Source organism: Talpa europaea (genome assembly GCF_964194135.1).
Source record: "Talpa europaea genome assembly, chromosome: 9".
NCBI classification, from domain to species: Eukaryota; Metazoa; Chordata; class Mammalia; order Eulipotyphla; family Talpidae; genus Talpa; species Talpa europaea.
In genome coordinates this window covers 39,831,019-39,854,074 of record NC_140076.1, presented here as the reverse complement: position 1 = coordinate 39,854,074, position 23,056 = coordinate 39,831,019, and positions in this window count along the sequence as shown.

The window sequence follows — 23,056 nt, the reverse complement described above, 5'->3', positions numbered from 1 at the left end:
AGCTGTAATAAAGTATCAAAAAACCCACCAATGTGTTATCCAGTAATGCATGTGCTTCTTTATTAAGGCATTAAATAACAAAATCTAGCAGTCAGACTAATAACCACCATATTTTCAAAGAGTGGTGAACATAAGCAATTTTTTAAGATATCGGCAACCACTGTAATGTGATATGAAAATATTTGTGACTTCTGTTGGTGATAGTTAAGGCACTCCTAACACCCCAGTAACTTCTTGCCTATATTCATAACTGGTTAATATGCTAAATTTCAGTTAAGTGTTAGTAAAAATAAAGATGTCATTTTTCCCCACCCAAGCTCATGGCCATTTGAAAGCTACACACACACACCCATACCCGTGATCTCTCGGTTAGGAGGCCCTGGTTCAGGAGGGCACTTGCTATCAGTGCTATCTGAATATAGTCATGCACAACTTGCCGTTTAGTGGCCCATGTTTTCTCAGATTTTTAGGACCTTTAACCTAAGCTCTTTGAAATTGGGGTCTATCATCTTATGTTTCCTCTGTAAGTGTTGACCTTAGAGGAAGAAGAAAATAAAGATTGGAATATGATTGTCACTTGATAGTCAGAAAGATCTGTTTTGCCTTCGACAAAATGGACTTGCATTTTGCAAAGGTAAAGATGATATCCATAAGTCATTTTCTCAAAACACCAGTCTGAAGAAGCTTTCAGAGGCCTGGGTCATGACAGAGGAGGGTGTGGAAGGTGAAGGAAGTGGGCTGAACCTGGAAAACAAATTCTTACAACCTGTAGATAATAAACGAAAAGGGTAGGAACTTCCCACTGGCTGATAGAAAGAAAATGTCACAAACACGAAAACATAATAAAGCTGGGTTTGAGTCCTTGGTGCCTTCCCTTTATGATTAATGATTGGTCTCAAATAGGATGGGTAAGGGAAAGTGAAGTTCCTCTTGAAGTAGCTTTAAAAATGCCACAGCTTAAAAAAATTATTGTAACATCAATTTAAGAAAAAAAAACCTCTGCTAAAATGTAAAGGTCAAGAAAGATTTGGGTGTTTTTAAATGCTGTCTTGAAGAAATTCTTATAAAGGTTAAGATGTCATGTAGTTTCAGAGTTATGGGCGTAGGAGGGGGGTCCTGAACAAAAGCAGCACTACCGCAGGGCCCTGGGTGACTGTGACCAGGCCCACGGTAGGCAATGGGCCGCTGGAGGGTGACAGTGTGTCACCGTGTCAGTGGCAAGAAGCGAGTGCTGCTCTCAGCACCTGCAAAGCTGCAGGAACATTTCACTTCTAAGCTCTGTTCTGACTGCATGCAGACCATAAGATTATCTGCCCCCCCCAAGCTCCCAAACAGCAGCACTCAAAGCAATTAACCCCCCCACCCAGACAGAGGGAATTGGGAACTCCTGCTGTCTCTCCTGCCTTCTCTCTTCCCCAAACTACCCAATGCTTCAGCAGGAAGTTTCCATGGAGAGTCTCCTAGGTTTTTAGATTTATGGAGTAGGGGAGACTCTCCTCTCCTCCCCAGTTAAAGTGTTCTGTGCATGTGGGAGAGGTTTCCACAACTTCAGACCTAAGTGGCCAGGGAACAGGTGTCCATTTGGTCTCAGGTGCTCTAGTCAAAGCTCTTAGCAGACACCCCAGGAACAGCCCCTGGGAATAGATAGTAAAGTGCCTGCACACCTGTAGGCATCTGAGCAGGGATAGGCCGCAGGGACTTGGGTGAATCCCCTGGTAATTGGAGAGCAGCAATTCTCAATCATTCCCCAGGACACAACACCCAAAGCACCTGGAAGTTTTTCAGTTGCCCCTCATGCTGTGGTCTGTGGGGCAGCAGCTTGGGCATCACCCAGGAGCCTGCTAGAAATGCAGAATTTTGGGCATCACCCCAACTTATTGATCCAGTATCTGCATCTGAACAAAGATGCTCCAGTGAGATGTGCGTGCATGGAAGTCTATGAAGCATGCTTGCTGAAGACCAATCCTCTAGATTATTAACAAGCGCATACACAAGTGGGCACATGGAGGCCAAGTCTCCCATTGGGAATCTCTGTTAAATGATACAAGTAGGTCATAGCCCTCAGAAGAAAAAGATGGAAACTGCCATCTTTGCAGACAGTTCTAATCTATCATGACAACACCTAAGAAGGGAAACAAGTGCTTGACACTCTGCACTTGCTCTGGGGAGGTAACTTACTGAACTTTCCTTGTGAAGAGAAAGCCAAGTCTTTTGACCCCTCAGACGACTTCTCCCCCAAAGGTTTTTTGTGGTAATGATGGATCTTAGGTGGCAGGACTGGATTTCAGGTGAGTGAGTTAGATCTTTGTAAAACATATTTTATAGGTACTCAGAAAGTAACTCAAAATGTAGTCTGTGTGGCTTGATAATTGAATCCGAAATCCACCATCAAAATACCAATCGATTGGGTTAATTTAGGACCACTTGTTGAATATGCTAACTTCTCTGTGGTTGCCCAGGCCACTTCCCCTAACCCGGGGGAAATGCTTTCTCACTCCTCAACTCTGGCCAGGCTTTGATCTAAAGTCGTTTTAATTACCTTGATACTTCCCGTGTGTTACTGTTTTTGTTTCAGATTGTACTAATTCTATGCATATTCCATTCATTTGTACTGAAAATACATTTCTTGCTAATCCACGTAGCCTGTCTTTCTAAATAGATTTTTAAGCCGATCAAGGACAAAGACTAATCGGATTTCTTCTATTCCAGTCCCCAGTCCAAGACACTTAATCAGGGGGCCAATAAACTTAAAAAATATTAAAGTATCATCATAAGTTTTTATTGATTCCAGGTGCCAGTGCATCCAGGTGCTTGGCATTTCACACATGTCAACTCACATGATGCTTACAATTACCCGTTGTGGTTCCTGTTATCCCCATTCTAACAAGAGGAGACTGAGACTCAGAAACCACAGGGGATGTTGCAAGGTCACTTGGTTAGTGCTGGTCAGGCCAGATTTGAACTCATTTATTTGTACTATGTATCCCCTTTCATGAATACTCTTGTGGGAATGAGTTCCTTTCGCTGCCTATTGAGGGACATCAAATAAGGGCACTGGGAGGGAAGGCCTGTTGTGGGCGATGAAGGACTAGGTCTCCACTGAGCCCTGGGCACCTGCAGGATGCTGGGAAAGCTACTTCTTTGTTTGCATCCCACCTTCTCAACTCTGGTGTGGGGGTGGTTATCCCTAAATCCCTAACTCACTTGGTAACTAAAAAGTTCAACGCTCTAGGGGGTTCAAAAGTATCAAGGAAGGGAAAGCACTGCATATGAAAGCTGACCCCAAGGGCAGGCCCCAGCGGGGGGTCCTTAGATTCCCCCCCCACCTCCCCAGGAGGGTCCTTAGATTCCCCCCCCCCCACCTCCCCAGGAGGGTAGTTCTGTATACAACCATCCAGCTGCAGCTTTTTCTCTGCTCCTAATTTCTGATTTCTTAGAGGAGTGGCAGCAGGTCTTCTCAGGGGTGCCCTCACACCAGGAATGAGCCTGCGAAGGTCTGTCTCCCACCTTGTGAGAGCGCAAAGAGCAGCTCTTTTCTCCGCACTCAGGATGCAGAAGCCAGAAATTGCCCATTTATGAACCTACTCGCAAGGAAACAATTCATGCTAAAGGGACCTAGGTTATTTCTTTGACATTCACCAAGAAAACCTTTGCTTTTGCAGACACCTAAAAAACAAAACAACAAAAACAGAAATCTCCCAACACACTGAATTCAGGAAGAAGTGGACCTAATGTGATTCTTCCTAATCAATAGTCAATGAGGGATTTTAATTCATGAACACAATTACCATGATTACTATGACCCCTATGGAGTCATTGCATTTTACTATTCTTCCTGGAAACTGGATTTCCATATTTAGGAACGAAAGCAAATGATGTCAGGAGTCTTATGTGGCTACCTAAAATTCTTTTCTAAATATGTTGTGCTTTTCTAAGAATGCTTTCTGACTAAGCAGTTCAATGCAATATTGAGATATTTTATAGGTCTAAAATTCATCACCCCAGTTAAAATAAACATTAAACAAAAGGGAAAAAAGTTAAAAAAATTAGTGCTGCTCCTACTACACATATGTCTTCCTTGAGCTGGTCATGACTGAGATTCTCAAATTTAAGCAGTTCTTACTGTTAGAGCAGTTTATTTGGGTTAAGGCATTGTCTCTAGAGGAAACCCATTAAAAATACAGGTTACTTGGGCCTGGTAACACAAATCCCACAATAACCATTATTCTAGCTGCATGAATTACTTTATCAGATTAATTAGCTGTCACCTATCAGACAATATGGCTCTGAGGAAATAAGACTTATTTCAATGGACATCACTGTCTGAAATATGAAGCAGTTGTGTGAGGGATAGCCCTGCTTAGGGGCCCTATATGGAGGATCTGGGAGGCTAGAAGACAGAAAGACATTTAGAAAAGGAGCAGATGGGGAGAAAATGAGAGATATATCCAAAGGAAGCTTCAATCCCCTTGACAGTTTTGCCCCTGTTCACACAGTATTATTAGCGAATGAAATGTTTTTTAATATACAAGTGATCAATATGATTTCTTCTTTGACCTATACCTTCAAAAATAGGATCTCCTTTGATCAAAATTAGTAGTGAACATGATCCCCTGCCCATCCCTTTGGCTATGTTCACTTGTATCTGGTTTTCATCCCCTTTGTCGGCACATAGTTAAGCAGCATTTCCCAGCCCTTCATGTCTGGATGGGCTCATAATGACTGACAGCTTAACACCAGGATGTGAGTGGCCATAAAATAGCTTGCAAGGACTTCTCTCCTCTCTTTTGCTCCTGAGAGCCAACAAATGGAAGACAAGAAAAAAATGGAAGAAGCCCCTTGCAGTAGAAGCCTGGATCCTTGAGTCACCACCTGGAAAAGAACAACTCAGGAGTGTGACCACCAGGACCACTCTGAAATTGCCATTGGTCAGAGACAAAACTTGATTGGTCTAAGATGTTGAGATCTTTTATTATGTCTCAGAGAAGTAAATATTTATTCTGACTGTTGTAACTGACCGTCTGTATTGATAATTGTCACTAGAGCAGAGCATAGGACACTTAAGTATTCTGAGCAAACCTGGACTTTAAAATGATTTCTAGAAAGATTGTGTTTATCTATGTATCTTCTCTCTCTCTCTCTCTCTCTCTCTCTCTCTAATCTATCATCTATGTATGTATGTATGTATGTATCTATCATCTATCAGCAGTCCCGGTATGTGAAGAACTTTCTTTTATGTACTTTAAATGCTTTGCATTTGTATTTAATTTTATGGCAACATGGTGAGGTAGATTTTACAGATTCCCATTTTACAGATGGGAAACACACTTAGTTTATTAAAGAACTTGCTTTAGGTCACATTGCTAATGAGTGGCAGCACTGGGGAGGTGATTCAAGTCACTCAGTTTCCACACTGAACTTTTCACCAATGTGTGAATCTATTCTTCTAGTTACTCAGGGGGAAACAGAATCAGAACCATGGAAGGACATGGCAAGGTCACACCATGAACTGAGGAAAAGTCCTGGCCTTAAATAAAGAAGAAAAAATTATCATATCTCTCTGTCCACAAAATAGTTTGGAGAACATTTCCTTTATCTCCATCATACACCTCACACCTCAGACATATTGAATTGATTTTCCGTGATTTCCCTTTTCTGCCTTCCTTTGAAAGCCTTGATTATGCCCCAGTTTTCTGCAAAGAGAAAATTCTTGCTGCTGAGTTATAAATTCTGCAGATGAGGAGGTTCTAAGTAGGTTTCAGCCGTGGGATATTCATTCCTCCCTGGATACACATGTGTACCTCCCATCAGGGGAACACTTAGAGAAAAACACTCTGTTTCTATAGAGGCAAAAGAGGGAACAAGGAAGATGCCAAGTGTAGTAGCAACTTGGACCCTGACTGGAGAGGAAAAGAAAACATAGCTAAGTAGATAAAGTTTCTTGGCCATTCTGTGGTTAGGAGATGCTGAAATTTATGTTTTCTTTTAAGCATTGGTGCAGAGGCCTGACTGATCCCTACCATGACGTCATTCAAATTCTCAAGAGAATGCACGTGGAAGGGGCTTTGGGAAGGTCTGATATACCACAAACAAAAGATATGACTGTGGCATTTATTAATAGAAAATCTGCATATGGTGCTTGACTGAACTGTGGGTCCCCTAGGAGCCCACAGTCTGATGAGTTGGGGGAAAGTGGAACTACGTGGTAGTTTAGCACACAGCTGTAGAGGCAGAGTCTGGGGTTAATCTACCAGGGTTGCCTGGCCTATCTGTAAAGTTTGGTCAAGTTACTTAATCTTGCTAAGCTCCAGCTTTCTCCTTTATAAAATGGGGATAATGTTATCTCTTTCATTGTGGTTTGAGAACAACACAGGGTAATGCTGATAAGCACTTGTCAGCTATAACTTGTTTTGAGAAGGATGATGATGTTGTTGACCCAGACACAAAAGACAAGAGAGACAAGTGAGTTAATAATAAGAGCGTATTTACTCATCTGCTTTTATTATAGGTTAGCATCAATTTTAGGGGGTGTAAGGATAAAAACAAAATCAGACTAGAAGGAATCCTAGAGAGATTTGGCCAGGCGATGGCACAGACAGCTGGTAGATGGGGCTCCCTGCAGGAGCTGGGACTTGAATAGTGGGGTGGGAGAAGGAAACCGCAAGTGGATCCACTCATTTTTGCTTGATGCTCATTGTAATTTGAGATCAGGTCCAGGTCCCAGTAAGCATCTGCTCATTAGAGAGGGGGTGAAGTTTCCACAGAACACAGCTGGAAGCACAAGTGGGCCGGTAGGAAAGATGGAGTTCAATGTGGGGAGGGAGAGGAACAACTTGGAAAACAGTCTTGTGAGAGCAGTTGGAGGTTGAGGAACGTGCCGGACCACCCTGGGCCAGTCCTTCAAATCCCAGTCATTTAATATCCACCCTCCTGCAAGAAGTGCCATAGTTACTAGAGTTCAGAAAACAAAGTTTCCATGTTGCTTATTCTGGAATTTGTCTTATCTTTTCAATATTCTACAAGTTTTGCACCAGCCTGCTAAAGATGATCACTTCTCTGAGGAACAGTATGCTCTGCTCTGATACTAAAAGTAAGATGTTTGTTTTTGAAGCAACATAGATTCAACTAGCGATAACAATTCTTTGTGGAAAATAAAAGCATCTTTATATTTATTTGAGTAAACAGAAAAATAGCACAATTGAAATGATTTCCCACCTGCCAGACAAAACTGTTTCCTTTTGTAAGCCGTGTTCCATATACGAGGGTGGTAAAAGCCCAGCACCACACAAAGGGAATTGTGATGTATTCAGCCAGAGCCTGCCGCTGTGCCTGCCGACAGGAGTTCACCTCCCTCCTTTATATTCCACCTCAGCCGAAAAGTTCCTCCTGCATCCACTGGACTGACAGGCTCAGCTGCTGGGCAAAAGGTGTCAGTTCTTTTCTTCTGTTTACCCTGGGAGCTAATTTGTGGAGATTCATGCCTGTTGAATTGGGCCTAAAGTCGAAGCAAAACTTCGGAGAAGCTGTCATGTAGTTCAAGTTAAACCAGAAATATTTATTGCAGTTTCCTTTTTGAATCACATAGTCCTTGTTCTAGAAAGGGGTAGGGTTTTGCACTGTAAGGGGTTCTTTCATTTTGGGTGCCTGGTAGTAAGGTTGTGAGGATAGGTGGTCTTTTTTCTTCTCTGTGGTTCTCTTTGGAGATGTGGCAAAGCCATAGGACAGAACACTGAAGGATGTGAACTTTGCCTTTGATACACCTTCACACTTGTACTATATTCATGCAGGCTTAAATCTTAGGATTTCCTAGACCTATTCAGGGGCTTCTGGCTCTCTTTTTTGGTCCTTTGAGTCCCCCGCTGTGACAGTAAATCTATGTCCATGTTATGTAGCGATAATATCAATCACAACCATTGTTGTTTATTGGCTCTTTATTTTGTGGCTGACATTGTGCTTAAGCGTTATAGTCACATGATCCCCCATTTCTTCCCTCAACAACTCTATGAAACAGTTGGTTATGTAACAGCTACTGTTCATGGCCATCTCCATCTCCTTGGCCTACCCCTAGAGCTGTCCTCCAGCTAGGCAAGCATGACTACTGTGTCCTACTGTGTGAGGTATACTCTGCCTTCACAGGAAGTTGTTCAGTTTAGTAAGTAGTGAGGCTCGTACCCATGAGCCTCCCTCAACCTTTGAGAGGTGGGAGTTCTTGGATAAATTCCCCAAATTCCTCTTTCTTTGGTGGGACAATCCTGAAACAGCTCCAACAATCTCCCAAAGGGTCCTCAAAGGATTGAAAGTAACTGACCTTAGTGCAAACCCCCCACTGAAGCCACTTTAATTGATTTCCTTTCCTCTCCCTTATTTCCCCTTTGTTTCTTGGGATCATCTGGGATCACCACCCAAATTTGCATGCATTTCTTTTTTTTTTTTTTTTTCAGTATTTTTTTTTTTTTATAGAGGCATGTTTTATTTATTTATTTGTTTGTTTTTTGTTTATACATGCAGTGGGTACAGTCAGAAGCGCGGGAGGGTGAGAGAATTCACCAGAGCCAGAGCGGGGAGCAGAACAGGCAGAAGGACCGAAGTACACTGCTGAGGGGAGCAGCGGGCGGCAGGAGAGGTCTGCGCGCCATGTGGGACCCTCCTTCGCTGGCCGGGGAGCAGCCGGGGATGGAACTGGCGCCGCAGAGGCCGCGGGCAGCTTCGCAACCCAGCGCTCAACCGCTGCGCCACCGGGGAGGCCCATGCATGCATTTCTTGACTCAACATTTGCCACCGGGGAAGCCCAAACCAAATACAACTTGCTTGTTCTCGCATAACAGAAGTGAGATGGAGGTTTAGTGAGTCTGTGGTGGTGTGTAGTTGATGAAAGGACTTAACCAGGATTGTCTCTTCTGACTATATGACTCTGCTCCCATCAGAAGTGGTGTGGACCAATTTTTTCTAGCGAATTATTTAATTTAATAAATATGTAGCTTCTTCATGAAAAGGACTCGAGACTGTAAAACAACTTATCCGACTTCCTCCTATCAAAGCATATTTGCCTTGGTCCATTGAGACTCAGATTTTAGCTGCCAATATAATCAGAAACAAATTTAATAAGATAATTAGTATTGCAATGCTATTGTCTGAAACAGGTTAAATGTAATTTGCCTCTAAAGGTATTTATACTTTACAGGGGGTTTTTGAGATTTCTGTCCCTTAACTTAAGAAAGGGCTTTCTGTAGGTGGGATTTCCTGCATCTAGTGGTTAAGAAGACCGCCTCTCCTAGTCCTGCATGGAATTTTTCCAGAGCCTCTTCCTTTGTATATCTAGTCATTTGTTTACTTGGCCCACTGACATGATGTTCTATCTAATCATCAACAAGATTCTTTTTGAAGTAGAGGCAAAGTTCAACCCCAATGCGTGCTAGCCTGGCTCCTTCTGAGTGACAAAAGCACACAATTCTACCTCTTTTAACTCCCTGTCTCACCAGGGGACACAGAACACCTGTTTACCTGCCTTGGTTTCCCAACCTGTAAAAGGAAGATAAACACTTGCTCCAACTTACTTTACCACGGGTGATGTGAAGATAAATGCGATAATGTCTACAAAGTCTTCTGAATTCTCGGGATGAAACGTGCTATGTAAATAGAACACAGTCTTATTGTGATTAAACTTTAATGCTGCAGCTTTCAGGCCTATGAAGTGAATGTAGTCCTGCTGGAAGATAGAATTGCAGGGCTGTGCCCTCTACACCTTGCCCCTGTGAAGTCACCATCCAGCAGCCACGTATTTAGAGTGTCCATCCTGACTGCTTGTTTAGTTTGTTTTTTATTTTCAGGAGGCCAGTTATGCAGTTTTGTCCTTCATATTTTTCAGATTTGAGATCAAGTTTTAGAAAACACATATGTACAAATATACGTGTGTCACTTAAGAGATGACCCAACTCCTGCAGGGCCTAGAGACTGGGTCAGTAACATTTAGACATTTAGATATAAATTCTGCTCTGAAAACAATATTCTTGACCCTCTGTATGCTTGTCTGTGACTTGATGCACATTCAAGCATTGCCTATTTTCAAAACAACTAGCTCTACAGTTTTCTTCCTTGTGACAGAATTGGAACTACCAGATTTCTCAGCAAAAGCAAAACAAAACAGCCATAGAAAAATAACATCTTTTCCTTTTCAAATTAATTCCTTCAGTTTATGCTCCTAAGTCCATAAAAATGTGGTTTCGCTTTTGAAGTTTTTATTAATATTTATAATGCCTGTTTGGTGTCCTTGAACCTCACAGACACAAAGCCCTGATATAAATACCCAGCTTCCAGGTGGTAGTGTGTTCAAGCCCAACCATAAACTTTAGTGTGTGTGTGTCTGTGTGTGCATATTAGCAATAACACTATTTGTTTTGTTTCTCCTGTCTCTGGATGTAGAAATTAAAAAAAAAATTAAGATGCAAATCATGCTCAGCGAAATAAGCCAAAAAGAAAAAGAAAAATACCGGATGGTCTCACTCATAGCAGGAATCTAGAAAACTTAAATAAGGGACCAGGAAAATGAATAACTATAAGAAAGTGAAAATCAAAATCAACAAAAAACTATGAACCAGAGACACTTTTAGGGGGGCGGGGGCGGGAGGGGAGGGATTGGGGTCAGAATGGGGGGCTGCAATTGTATGGGGAATATAACAATAAAATTTATTAAAAAAATTAAAAAAAAATAAATTAATTAAAAAAAAATTTGTATTTTAATTTTCAAAGTAGTGCATGCTTGTACTATAGACATGACTATAGACAAAAAATAAAAAGCACCTCTTCCCTAACCCAACTCTAAAATTCCATGTGCCAAGAAGTAAACCATGTACTTTAATTCTTTTTTACTTAGGGTCCTGTTAGTTTGAGAAATTGAATATGTCTGAAGGAACTAGTGACCAGTTATATTTCTCTTTTATTTCTGAAGAGGAATGCAATAAAAATTACAGAAAAAGTTGAAAATACAGTGAACTATAAGGAATTAAAATCACCCATAAGTCCACTACCCCAAATAATCAGTGTTTAACATTTTAAGTGTGTTTCTGAAGGTATTTCCCTCTGCAAATAGGACTATCTGGTACAATGATGCCATACTGTCCCCAGCTCCTCAACATTGTGTTGAGACAATTTTCCAATCTTAAGAAACTGTCTCTAAAAATATACTTTTGAATAGCTGTAAAATGTTCCATTGCAACTGTTTAATCTTAAATGATTTTCAAACAACAACATAGTGTGGGATGAGGACTAGCCCTCTCATTTCATGGTTCCATGACTGGGTTGGGAAGTGAGAAGAACTTCCCTTCCACAGACCAGTGAGAAGACAGGTACAGGCACTTATCTGTCACCTCCTCTCTGCATCCCGAGATGGAGTGAGTTCCCTAACCAGTGCCCCTGAGAAGGGACCAGCTCATTCCTTCCCTATCACAATCTTGTGAAGCCCCAAGCCTTGTGGTTCAACCCCTTCATTTGTAGCCAGTGTCTCTTATTCTCTGAAAAAGACTCACTTATTTGGGCATGTTTTGCCAGATGTTGAATTTAACAGGATGTTCATTCTGAAGGAAAAGTAGTAGGCTTGTGACCACACGTTGAGATGACTTTCTAATCCTATTTAATCAGCCGTTACAATTATGGGTAGAGGCTCATCAGCTGGATTCCTGTGCTAATATCTCACTCAGTTCCTAACAGAGTAACTGAGGAACAAGACAGGGAGTGACTGTGAGTCAAGAGTACAAGTGTAGTTAATTATACCCCCCATGCCTCCAGCAATATTCCTGTAGTTTCATTTACTTAGTTAGCATTTACTCTGTGCCAGGTTGAGTTTTCTCAGTTAGCTGTCCCCACCACCCTGGAGGGTGTCGTCATTATTATTATTCCCATTTTATGGATGATAAAACGGCATGGTGACACCCCTCGCAGGCAATCAAGCTGGAATTTGCTCCCGTGCTCCCAAACAGTCCATTCTGTCTCTCATCTGTTCTAGTTCATAAATAGCACATGAACTGTTTTGTGCATAAATTCTAGCTTGAGCTTGTGAACTACCCAATGACGTCTCCCATTATTGAATATATGTCTGTCATTATTTTTACCATATTTTATTGTAGTTATTAAACGCCTTTTAATACTCTTTTAGTGACTTTTTGGGCATATAAATTTCTATTTTTATACAGCTAAATCTAATCTTATTTTCCATCATGACATTCCATCTTGGCTTTGCGCTTTTGTCCTTGTCCACCTCAATAGATTTTCACCTATGTTACTTAGGATTCCCCTGGTTTTATTTTAAGAGTATAACTCTGATCCTTCAGATATTATTATAATGGAGCCATTGTAAGATATTTTATAAGGAAAAAAAATCACCTGATACGAGACCATCCTGTCTCCACTGCTTTATGATACATATAGCTCTTTGAGTTTCTGGGTTTTCATTGCAGTATAGGCTGATTTTCCTCTAATCTTACTTTGGTGTTGTTTTTTAAGAAAAGATTTATTTATGCATACAAGAACTGAGGTGTAAGCCAGAGTTGCAGGTGGTGAGAGGATTCACCAGAGACAGAGTGGGGAGCAGAACAGGCAGATTGACTGAAATACACTGCTGAGGGGAGCAGCAGACGAGTCAGGAGAGGTCTGCCGCACCATGTGGGTTGCTCTCTGGCCTGGCTAGGGAGAGAGAACTAGTGCTGCAGTGGCTGGCAATAGCTTGATAGCCCTGTCTTTAACCCATGCACCACCAGGGAGGCCCTAATCTTACTTTGTTTTTATTTGCTTGTTGAGGTTTTTGCTCTAGCTTCATGATATATTTTAATATTTATAGGGAAAACTCTCATTCTTATTTTTTAGAAACATGTTTGTTATCATGTGATATTCTTCCATATACAGTTCAAAATCAAGTCTTTACCCTAAAAACTTACTTGGAGTTTAATTAGAATATAGTTACATGTACATCTCAACTTGAAAGTATTTCATATCTTTCACAATTTCCCCTTTCTATCTAAGAACATGTGACTTATTAATTTTAATATTTTGTGTGTCTCAAAAGTGCTGAATTTATCTTCATATAAGTAGTATTCTTTCTTGCCTAGATTATTTCCATTATTTTATATTTTTTATGCTTTGGGGGATAAAATCTTATATAAATAGTTAATATGATTTAATATTGCTTAAAATAATTTGTCATTGCTGGCATATGCACTTTTTTTGTTTTGTTTTGTTTGTGGTTTCTTTATTGAGCTCATTATTTTTAAAGTTTTTCCTTCAACTACTCTGTTTCCTTGATGAAGATAAAAATATTTATTTATGATTAGTTGAAATTTTTTCAATTATAGTCACTCAGTCAGGCATCCATCTTATTAATGATTTTTCTCCCTTGGATTTTGTCTCAAAGTCTGCTTCTATATTTAGACTGTTAATTTTTGTATTTTTTTTCAATTGGCTTAAATGCAAATGTTTATCAGTATTGATTTGCTGAAATCATGCAAAAACAATTTTTTCCAAGTCTGCCTAGGAAGTTAAGAAATACCACACTATATAGTAAAGGGCCTTGTAACTTGGATGTGCTTTCATTGAATAAAAATAATAGTTATTTCTTTGATCCTCTTGAGTTGTCTATGTTTAACTATGTTGTTTAAAATTAGGAAAATTTTGCCACTTGCCATTATAAATATATTTTATTTTTATTTCATTGACTGGAACTTCCAGAATAATGTTAAATAGAATCAGCTGTAATGGATATCCTTATTTTGTTTCTGATTTAATGGGAACACTTGTAGGGATTCACTATAAAATATGATGTTCCCTGTTGCTTTAGGATAGATATTTAATAAATTTAAACAGATGTATTTAAATTGGATATTTAAAGAAATAACATTTCTACTTGTAAAAATGTTTTAGTAACCAAGATTAGAGGTTGACTCCAATTATAGTTGCTCTATTGTGTCTTTTCTTTGTCCAATTCATTTCACCAAACATTAAACCATCCTTGCATTTTTAGGGTAATTCCTGCTTAATGATGTGCTGAGAGACAATTGTTACCCTCAAATCTCTATATATCTTTTATGCAGAGGTAATACCCTCTGTTTGAATATCTCTTCTATAATAGTATAGAGATAGTCTTTCTCTCCAGAACAAAGGGCAGATTTACTTACAGACTTGAAGATCTAGTGTCTCCCTCTGGAGCAAACAGCAGGCATGTTTATTGTCCACTCTAATAAAGATAATGTCCCCCTCTGGGGCAATGGGCAGATGCTTATTGCCCATTTTTAAAGATTCGAGTTTCCTAAACTCAGGGTTCCACTCTTGTAATGCAATCCACTGAGTGTGAGGCATGAACCTGGGCACATATCATATCACTCCCCTGAGAATGGAGGGGAGAAGGGGCCCTGACATACATACTGATGCTGAGGCTGTTTCATGTAGTATGAGTAATAAAATCCTCTGTCTCTGACCCCATAGTCTTGTTTCTCTGCCATATGACCTATGGCAGGCTATCCTGTCAGCCTACAAGTAGGTAAAAACTCAGACCCTTACAGTTCTTAGTGTTTAATTAAGAGATTTCATTTTTTAGAAATTTACATTTATACTTAAAAATTGTACTGGTTTGCAATTTCTTTTTCAGGTTATCTTTATTAGGTGCTTATGATTATTCTCACTATGAAAAGTATTTGGATGTTTTTCAGTGCTAAAACAGTATATGTAATGTGCAGATTATTTTTTTAAGCCTGCAAAGACTGGTAAAAGAGTTTTGATTTAGAAACCATAGTGGTGGCATTAACTTTTTTCCAATTTTTTCTCCTGACAAGGTTTGTTTAATTTACTAGTTCTTGTTGATTTCATGTTAGTTATTTATATTTTTCCAGAAAATCAGTGAATTTTGAAAATTTAATAGCAGATATTTAAGGATGTTTGTCATTTTTCATTTTATTACTTTTTGACAAAAATTTTCCTTATTTTAAATGACATAGTTATATATAGACAGTTATTTTTAACTTTTTTCCTGTACTTTCCAGAATATGCCAATCTATGTATTTCTAGTGTTTGCTTTTGTTTCTCTTTTATTGTCACTGTTTATTTCTTACAGCTTTCAAAAGATATTTTTATTTTCTAAAATTTTATTTTATTTGTGTTTTTTTTCTGCACTTATAAAACAAACATAATAATCTTTATCATCTGAATAGTTTTAGCTTTACATTGCAAGATTTGATACTATTTTTAAATAACTTGTGAACATTACCAGTTTTTATCTTTTCTTTGATCTAAGAGTTATTTATGTAAAAGTTTTCTAATTTAAAAATGAAGTTTTTTTTTAACCTTTTGTTACTATTTTATTATGGTTGCAGAATGTATGGTGTATACTTTTCCTTTATAGAATTTATCAGTTTTATTTTTGTTCTATTATATGATTTGTTTAAAGTATATTCCACAGATATTTTAAAAGTATATGTATTCATGAAATATATAAACTTTAAATTGTAGTATTACATCAAGTAAAATTATAAGTTAAATATGCTTTATATTAGACCTACTTGATTTCAAGGAATGAAAGTAGTCTCAAGATCATAGTTGTGGGGCCTCCCTGGTGGCACAGGGGTTAAAGACAGTGCTTAGCAAGTTATCGCCAGCCACTGCAGCAGGAGTTCAATCCCAGGCTGGCCAGGGAGCAACAACCCACATGGCATAGCAGACCTCTCCAGCCTCACCAGCTGCTCCCTCAGCCCTGTATTTCAGTAGATCTACCTGTTCTGCTCCCTACTCTGACTCTGGTAAATCCTCTCACCCTCTACAACTCTGGCTTACACCCCAGTTCTTGTATGCATAAATAAATTTAAAAAAAAAAATCACAGTTGTGTGTTTACCTATTTTTCCCAGTATGTTGAAGAGTGGTATGCTTTATATAGTTAATAATAGTTCCTATGTTACTAGTTACTTATACTTTGGTTGTGAGGTCTATTACTATTAAGCACTATAAATTTACATTCTTCTTTTTTGTTGGATGCTTTTGTCTATTTTTTGTGCTATTAATCTTTTATTTATAGGAATGAATTAGCTCTTTACCAATCTTCACTATATATATATATATATATATATATATATATATATATATATAAATCCAGTATGGATTTTGTTTCCAGTTTGAGAGTACTGATCTTTAAAAGGAAATTTAATATATATTTATTTTTAGAACTAACATTATTGTTTTTATTTATTTCATCTTGCTTTCTCTCTCTGTATCTTGCTGCTGCCTTTTCCCTTTTGTTTGCTCTATGAACTACATATTCTTTGTTCTTTTTTTTCTTATAATTAGAATGTTTGCCTGTGTTTCTTGAAATTTTAATTAACATATGTAATCCTATATTTTGCTGACCATGCCGAGAATGAAACAATCTATTTGACCTCTTACTTTGTCAGATGATAAAATTAGCATGCATCAACCATTTTCCTTGTTATAATGAAAAATATTATTTAACTACTAACTATGGGATAGTTCTGAAACCTTTGTTTAATTTCATATTGCTAAAATTATAGCATATTTGCTACGGAATCTTAGATACTCAATATCAACCTGTCCAAATGCATTAGTAAAGAAACTACTAAAACCTCAGAGTTTAAGTGACTTACTCTAGGTCCCAGAACTTGTTATTGGCAATATTAGACCTCAGGTCTCTTGAGCTCCAAACTAGCAATATTTTTAGTATATTACTTACTTTACAGTAGCAGTTGAGATAATTAGCAAGTTGGAAGCTATTTAGGTTTGGGGAGAAGTGTAGGGGAAGAGAGCTCTGTAGTTTAAAGAAGGAAATGATGGAGGAGAATAAGGATGTTTGATTTAGAGAAGGAAGTAATATATAGTTTATGACTTCAAAGAAAGATAAAACAAAAATACAAGTCTTCTCTTCCAGTAGGTGTCAGTTTGCTTAGAAGAGGACTTAGATTGAGCCCTGGGTTATCTGACTACCTCGTGTTCTAGATTTTCCTTTTGTTCACGTCTATCAAGTGTTAGTAAGAAGCCATTCGGGGCCTCCCCGGTGGTGCAGCTGTTGAGTGTTGGGTTGCGAAGCTGCCCGCAGCCTCTGCAGCGCCAGCTCGATCCCCAGCTCGATCCCCAGCTCGATCCCCAGCTCGATCCCCAGCTCGATCCCCAGCTCGATCCCCAGCTCGATCCCCAGCTCGATCCCCGGCTGCTCCCTGGCCACCGGAGGAGGGTCCCACATGGCCCTCAGACCTCTCCTGTGCCCACTGCTCCCCTCAGCAGTGTACTTCGGTCCTTCTGCCTGCTCTGCTCCCCGCTCTGGCTCTGGTGAATTCTCTCACCATCCGGCGCTTCTGACTGTACCCAGTGCTTGTATAAATAAATCTTAAAAAACTGTACCCAGTGTTTGTATAAATAAATCTTAAAAAAAAAAAAAAGAAGCCGTTTGGTGCAATAGTTTGAATTTAGGTTGACACTTAACATGTAAAATAGGCTATTTCAAGAGCTAACCCCAATCACCAAATGCAATTTAAAAGTAAGTATTGGGCCTCCCCGGTGGCGCAGCGGTTGAACGCTGGGTTGCGAAGCTGCCCGCAGCCTCTGCAGCACCGGTTCGATCCCCGACTGCTCCCCGGCCACTGGGCGCGGGTCCCACATGGCGCGCAGACCTCTCCTGCCTCCCGCTGCTCTCCTCAGCAGTGTACCTCGCTCCTTCTGCCTGCTTTGCTCCCCGCTCTGGCTCTGGTGAATTTTCTCACCCTCCCACGCTTCTGACTGTACCCAGTGCTTGTATACATAAATAAATGAATAAATAAATATTAAAAAAATAAAAGTAAGAATTAACTAAATTATAATCCAACAGCATCTCATTTACTGTGTCTTGATTGAAATGGAGATGCTGATTAATTTTCTTAAAGACTGAAAATGTAGCATTTTGGGACATTGGCCCAGGAAAACTCTGGCATGAGGAAATACTCCAACATTTCTTCCCAATATCAAACGCAGCCTAATGTATCTCCAGGGAGGTAGAGGATAGTGGAGCTGATGCAGGCAAAGACCTTATAGTTCAGCTTCCATGAGCATGGGTACGTTCTTCAATAGTAGGAGATTTTTTTTTTTCCTCCTGACACCAAATACATGATGTCTTTCCCAACACTACTTCTTTATCTTTCAGATGCTAATTGTCCAACAATTCAATTAAATTCAGAAACTACTAACCTGGAGTTAGCCTCAAGTACCACAACATAAGGGCTTAGTTCACAATATTGTTTTTTACTTAAGATGCCAGTTACAAGACCTGGGCAATTTGTACCTTTGACTTACTATAAATCTGGGGTTTCTACAACCCCCTCATATGCTCCCATAATTTGCTAGAATCACTTATAGAACCACGAGAACATATTTAGTAACTATATGGAAAAGGTACATAAAGCAAGGTTTTGGGGTTGGACAGAGCATGGGGCTTCCATGCCTTCTACAGCTGTGTCACCTCTCCAGTACCTGGATGTGTTCATCAACTCAGAAATTTTGGGAATTTCTTTGTTCAAGAGTTTTTATAGAGCTCAACCTCTAGTCCTCCATGTCTACTTCCTGAGACCATGTAGGGACCTCTCTCGAAGTCATACTATTAGCATAATGTCAGGTCGTCCTTATGAATTGCAAAAGACAATGTTATCCCACAGGAAATCCATGGGTTTGAAGAACTTTGTGCCAGGACTCTCAGGACAAAACCAACAATATTTTTGTGTTATTACACTGATTCCTATCTTTCTATATAACCTTTTGGGAAGAACAAAGAGGCCATTGGTCATCTACACAAGATTCGTGCTTATCAGTGAAGGATTTTTTTTTGTTGTTACAGAACACAACAAATATTGGTTATTAATATTATTGAGATTAGAACGTCTAGAAGACAGACATGGCCTGCTGCCCGTAATTCTGAAGTTTCTAGAGGTGGGTGTTCAGATGTTCTTTTTTTTTTTTTAAGATTTATTTATTTTTATACAAGAGCTGGGGTATAGGCCAGAGGCTCAGGAGGGTGAGAGGATTCACCTGAGGCAGAGCAGGGAGCAGAACAGGCAGATGACAGAAATACACTGTTGAAGGGAGTAGCGGTCACGACAGGAGAAGTCTACCTCGCCATGTGGGATTCTCACCAGCCAGATGGGATCGAACCTGCACTGCTGAGGCTGTAGACAGATTCACAGCACAGCGCCCAACCCGCTGCACCACCGGGGAGGCCAGGATGTTAGGATGTTCTTAATGACTGTATTGCTGTTATCCATTTCACCCATTTCTTCACACACCTTTCTGCCAATGGGTGTTTTTACAATGTGTTTTGAAGGTTGTAATTAAATAATTGTCAAACATTTTGTCTACAGTGTTATTAGCCATTTTGAAGATAACACTCAAAAGACTAACTTAAGATCACACACAAAATTTTTCTCTTAATTAACAAAGATTGAGTGCCTGTACTTGTTAGCGTACATGACCCTTGAATTTTTGAAATGGTGACCCTGGATGTTTACAAGATCTTCAGTACTTTACACATAGTGTTACTGGTCCTTGGGCAAATATTTATGTTTACTGAAATTGTCTGAGTAGTATTTATGCTTCCCAAAAAAATGGCCTATTCCTTTCTGACTGTGGGCATAATTTCCAGCATTACGTTGACTCAACTTGATGATGGTAAATAGCTAGAATTCACTTACTAATTGGCTTTCACTTTTTGTCTTTGGAATCTCCATTTTGTCTATACAATACATTGCCCTCAAACATAAGCAATTAGTTATTCTAACAATAAAATGGGCTTGTTTAGAAATAAACAGTGGAAGAGAGGGCAGATTGGAGAGTGTTTTTATGGGAACACTTCTGTGAATCCAAGGCTAACAGCCCCCAAAATAACCTCAATTCTGCAGGAGGTAGAAACAGTATCACTTCCTGTTGGAGGTGCAAGGCATGTTGGGTCTTGTAGTTTGTTGATTTTTGTGCATGTGTGGACACTTTATTTTTAGTCTCCTGACTTCATTTAAATGGGGTATTTTATTCACTATTTGCAAATCATGTCATGATCCAGTTCAGCAAAGGTTGCTACTGGAGCACAGGTTTGGTGTTGATGTACTGACCATATCACTGAACTTTACTGATCATATTTGTTCTTGATTGTGGTTGATTTACAATTTCAATGTGATACCACTACTTGGAGGGTCAATTCTGCAGCTCTCTAGACCTTTTCTTCATTTTTGAAATTGTTGCCATGAAGATAGTATCCTTTATTTTTTTCTATAGGAAAATTATTTGCAAAAGTTTTTCCCACCTATTTATTTACCATGTGATAATATATGACCAAGGAAGTCAAAGTCAAAAGGCAAGTACCTCCGCTTCACCAACTTGTTCTATTGGAACTTGTTTTATTGGACAGAGGCCTTGAGGCAGACTTCAGTCATTCTTGTGATCTTAGAAAATGATTATGTGACCTTTCAAAGAGGTCAGAAGCAATGATTCTCAAGTCTGACTGAAAAAACTAGAATGTTCAAAAATTATAGTTTTCCAAGCTTCAACCAGATCAACTGAATGAGAATCTCAAGGGTTATAGAATCTGAGTTTTGAAATGGCTTTTTAAGCAATAACAATATTGTTGGGTCCTTACTGGGAAGTTTCACTGGTGAGCTTCTTGAATGCTGCTTATATATATATATATATATATATATATATATATATATATATATATATATAAGCACACATGTGCAAGATGTATGATGCTAAGATGTAGCGCCATAAAGCCAGAAGAAAACATTTGAGCTCATCTCTCATTTTATGAGGAAGATGTAGAAGTTTCAGTAGGTTAAGTTACTTGTCTAAGTGCACACAGCTAGACAGTGGAGAATATGAAATATAAAACAAAACAAAAGTCAAACACAATTATTTTTAGTGCAGACTCATTTTCTTTAAAGTAAGCTTCCTTTGAATAGTTTCAGAATATGTTGCTATTTATAAGTTCAATATTTCCCCCAGGAAAGATAAGTTGAGTGTAAGTTAAATATCTTCCTCTGCTGAGCATTAAAACAAAAAATAGAATTTGAGAAGCAATGAGTTCACTAAACAATGCAGCTTCACCACATTAGTAGCTGACAAATGTTAATGGATTATTCAAGAAGTCATTAGTGGTGCTGGTTAATATTAGCATGAGTTGGTGTACTGAGTGAGGTGGAAGAATAGTATGGAACTAACTAAGCTTTTACAGTCATATAGACCATGGATTGAATCCTAGTTATGTGATTCTGTACAATCCAAGACCTGGATTGTGTTTCTGAATCTATAAAATAGGTATAATACCTTCCTTTCATGGTTGTTGTTAGGGCAAATAAAATACTAAATGAGTGGTGCCTGGCACATAGTAACTAACAATAATTAACCTCTCATTTAGTGCACTGAATGCTTATTAAATTCCATCTACTTGACAGATTACTAAAACTCACACTATCCCTATGAGTGGGTGTTTTAATCACCCCAGTCTTAAAGATAGGAACCTGAGACTCAGTAATGTTTGCTGACCTGCCTGGGGTCATACAGGTAGTAAGAGGCTGAGATTGGAGTTCTGCCTATCCTAAAAGCTCTAGGTTTCATGACTCTATTAGATCATCTTTCAATAATTGATAGCTATCATTATTGCCCTCTTCTTCACACAGAAGTCAGTATACTTCAGTGGTCAAGCACCTGTTTTATTCTGGTTATAATCCTGTTCTTTCCCTTTCAATAGATGACAGCTATGTGACTCTCAGTGAGCTATTGAATTTCTCTATTCCTTGCTTTCCTCATTTGTAAAAAGAGGACAATCATCTAGCTTATGGAGTTGTTTTGAGGATGCCGAATAAGTAATTCTCAATGCTTGTATTCATTTTGCACACAAGTCAGTGTAACATGCTAACTGAAGAGTGAATGCTGAATTTTATTTTGGTCATATTTTGGAAGATTGTATAAAAAGTGTTTCTTTTAGCACTTTCCCTTAATATAAGCAGCTATTGTAGTAAAGGTGTTTGCTGAAAGGCAATAGAAGCAAAAGTTGATTACATCTTCAAGGTTTCTCTGGCGAGAGTTGATTTTACCTCCAACAGGGAGTAGACCCTATCAAGCCTGGCCTCCCAACCTCTGATGCTCCATAGTTTGAAGGGGAAAATAGGCAAACCTCTGAACAATATTTTCTCATCCTAGTTGTGATGCACTTGGCAAGCATGCTTATGGAGATCTGGCCCAGATTTGTGGAGCTCTGATTGCAGCAGAACAGAGCCCAGCACTAAATAGGCATTGATAGAGGAAGGCAATGAAGAACAGATCACTGTGAGGCAATAGCAGAGATATTGGGCCATTCATTGTGCACCATCCATTCAAATGAAAGGTTTTAAAGTGTAGAAGCAGATGCTGCTAGTGATACCAAGAGATAATTGCATAAAGTGCATGCATGTTTACCTGCTTTTAGCTTTCTTTTTGCTACTAAATCTAAGGAATGACCTTTTAAAGACCATCTTTATATATTTTAGTTTTCTGCAGGAGAAAAACAGTCATAAGAAGCATGGAATTTCATTCACTACATTTTTGTTCAGTAACCTGAAGTTTGACAAATTTCCCGTAGTTCCAGCTCTCCCAACGGAAGCAGTACACTGATCGACTTCTAGGACTCTACAGCACTTTGTTCTTTGTCACAGAAGAAAGTATTTTAACACTCCTTTTCCCCCCTCCTTTATGCACTGTGCTTCTCATCAAGTGCCAAGATAAGGCCGGACCACAGTCCAGGGTTAGAGTTTCGATCTCAAACTAGCTATTTCCTGTATCCTCCTATTTCAACCAAGAGTTGCACGCTTGATCGAATAAACTAATACCAGTAGTGCTTTACTTATCTGAGTTAAAATATATCCACTACATGTCAGCATTGTGCTAAAATTTATCTTTACACTTATATTAACAAGTACTTTTAGTTCTGCAGTAGATAAAGTCTACATTTATAAGAGCAATTTTACATGCCTATAAATATCCGGGTGTATAGAAAAATCAGATAGGTGATGAGCTGAACTTATAAGA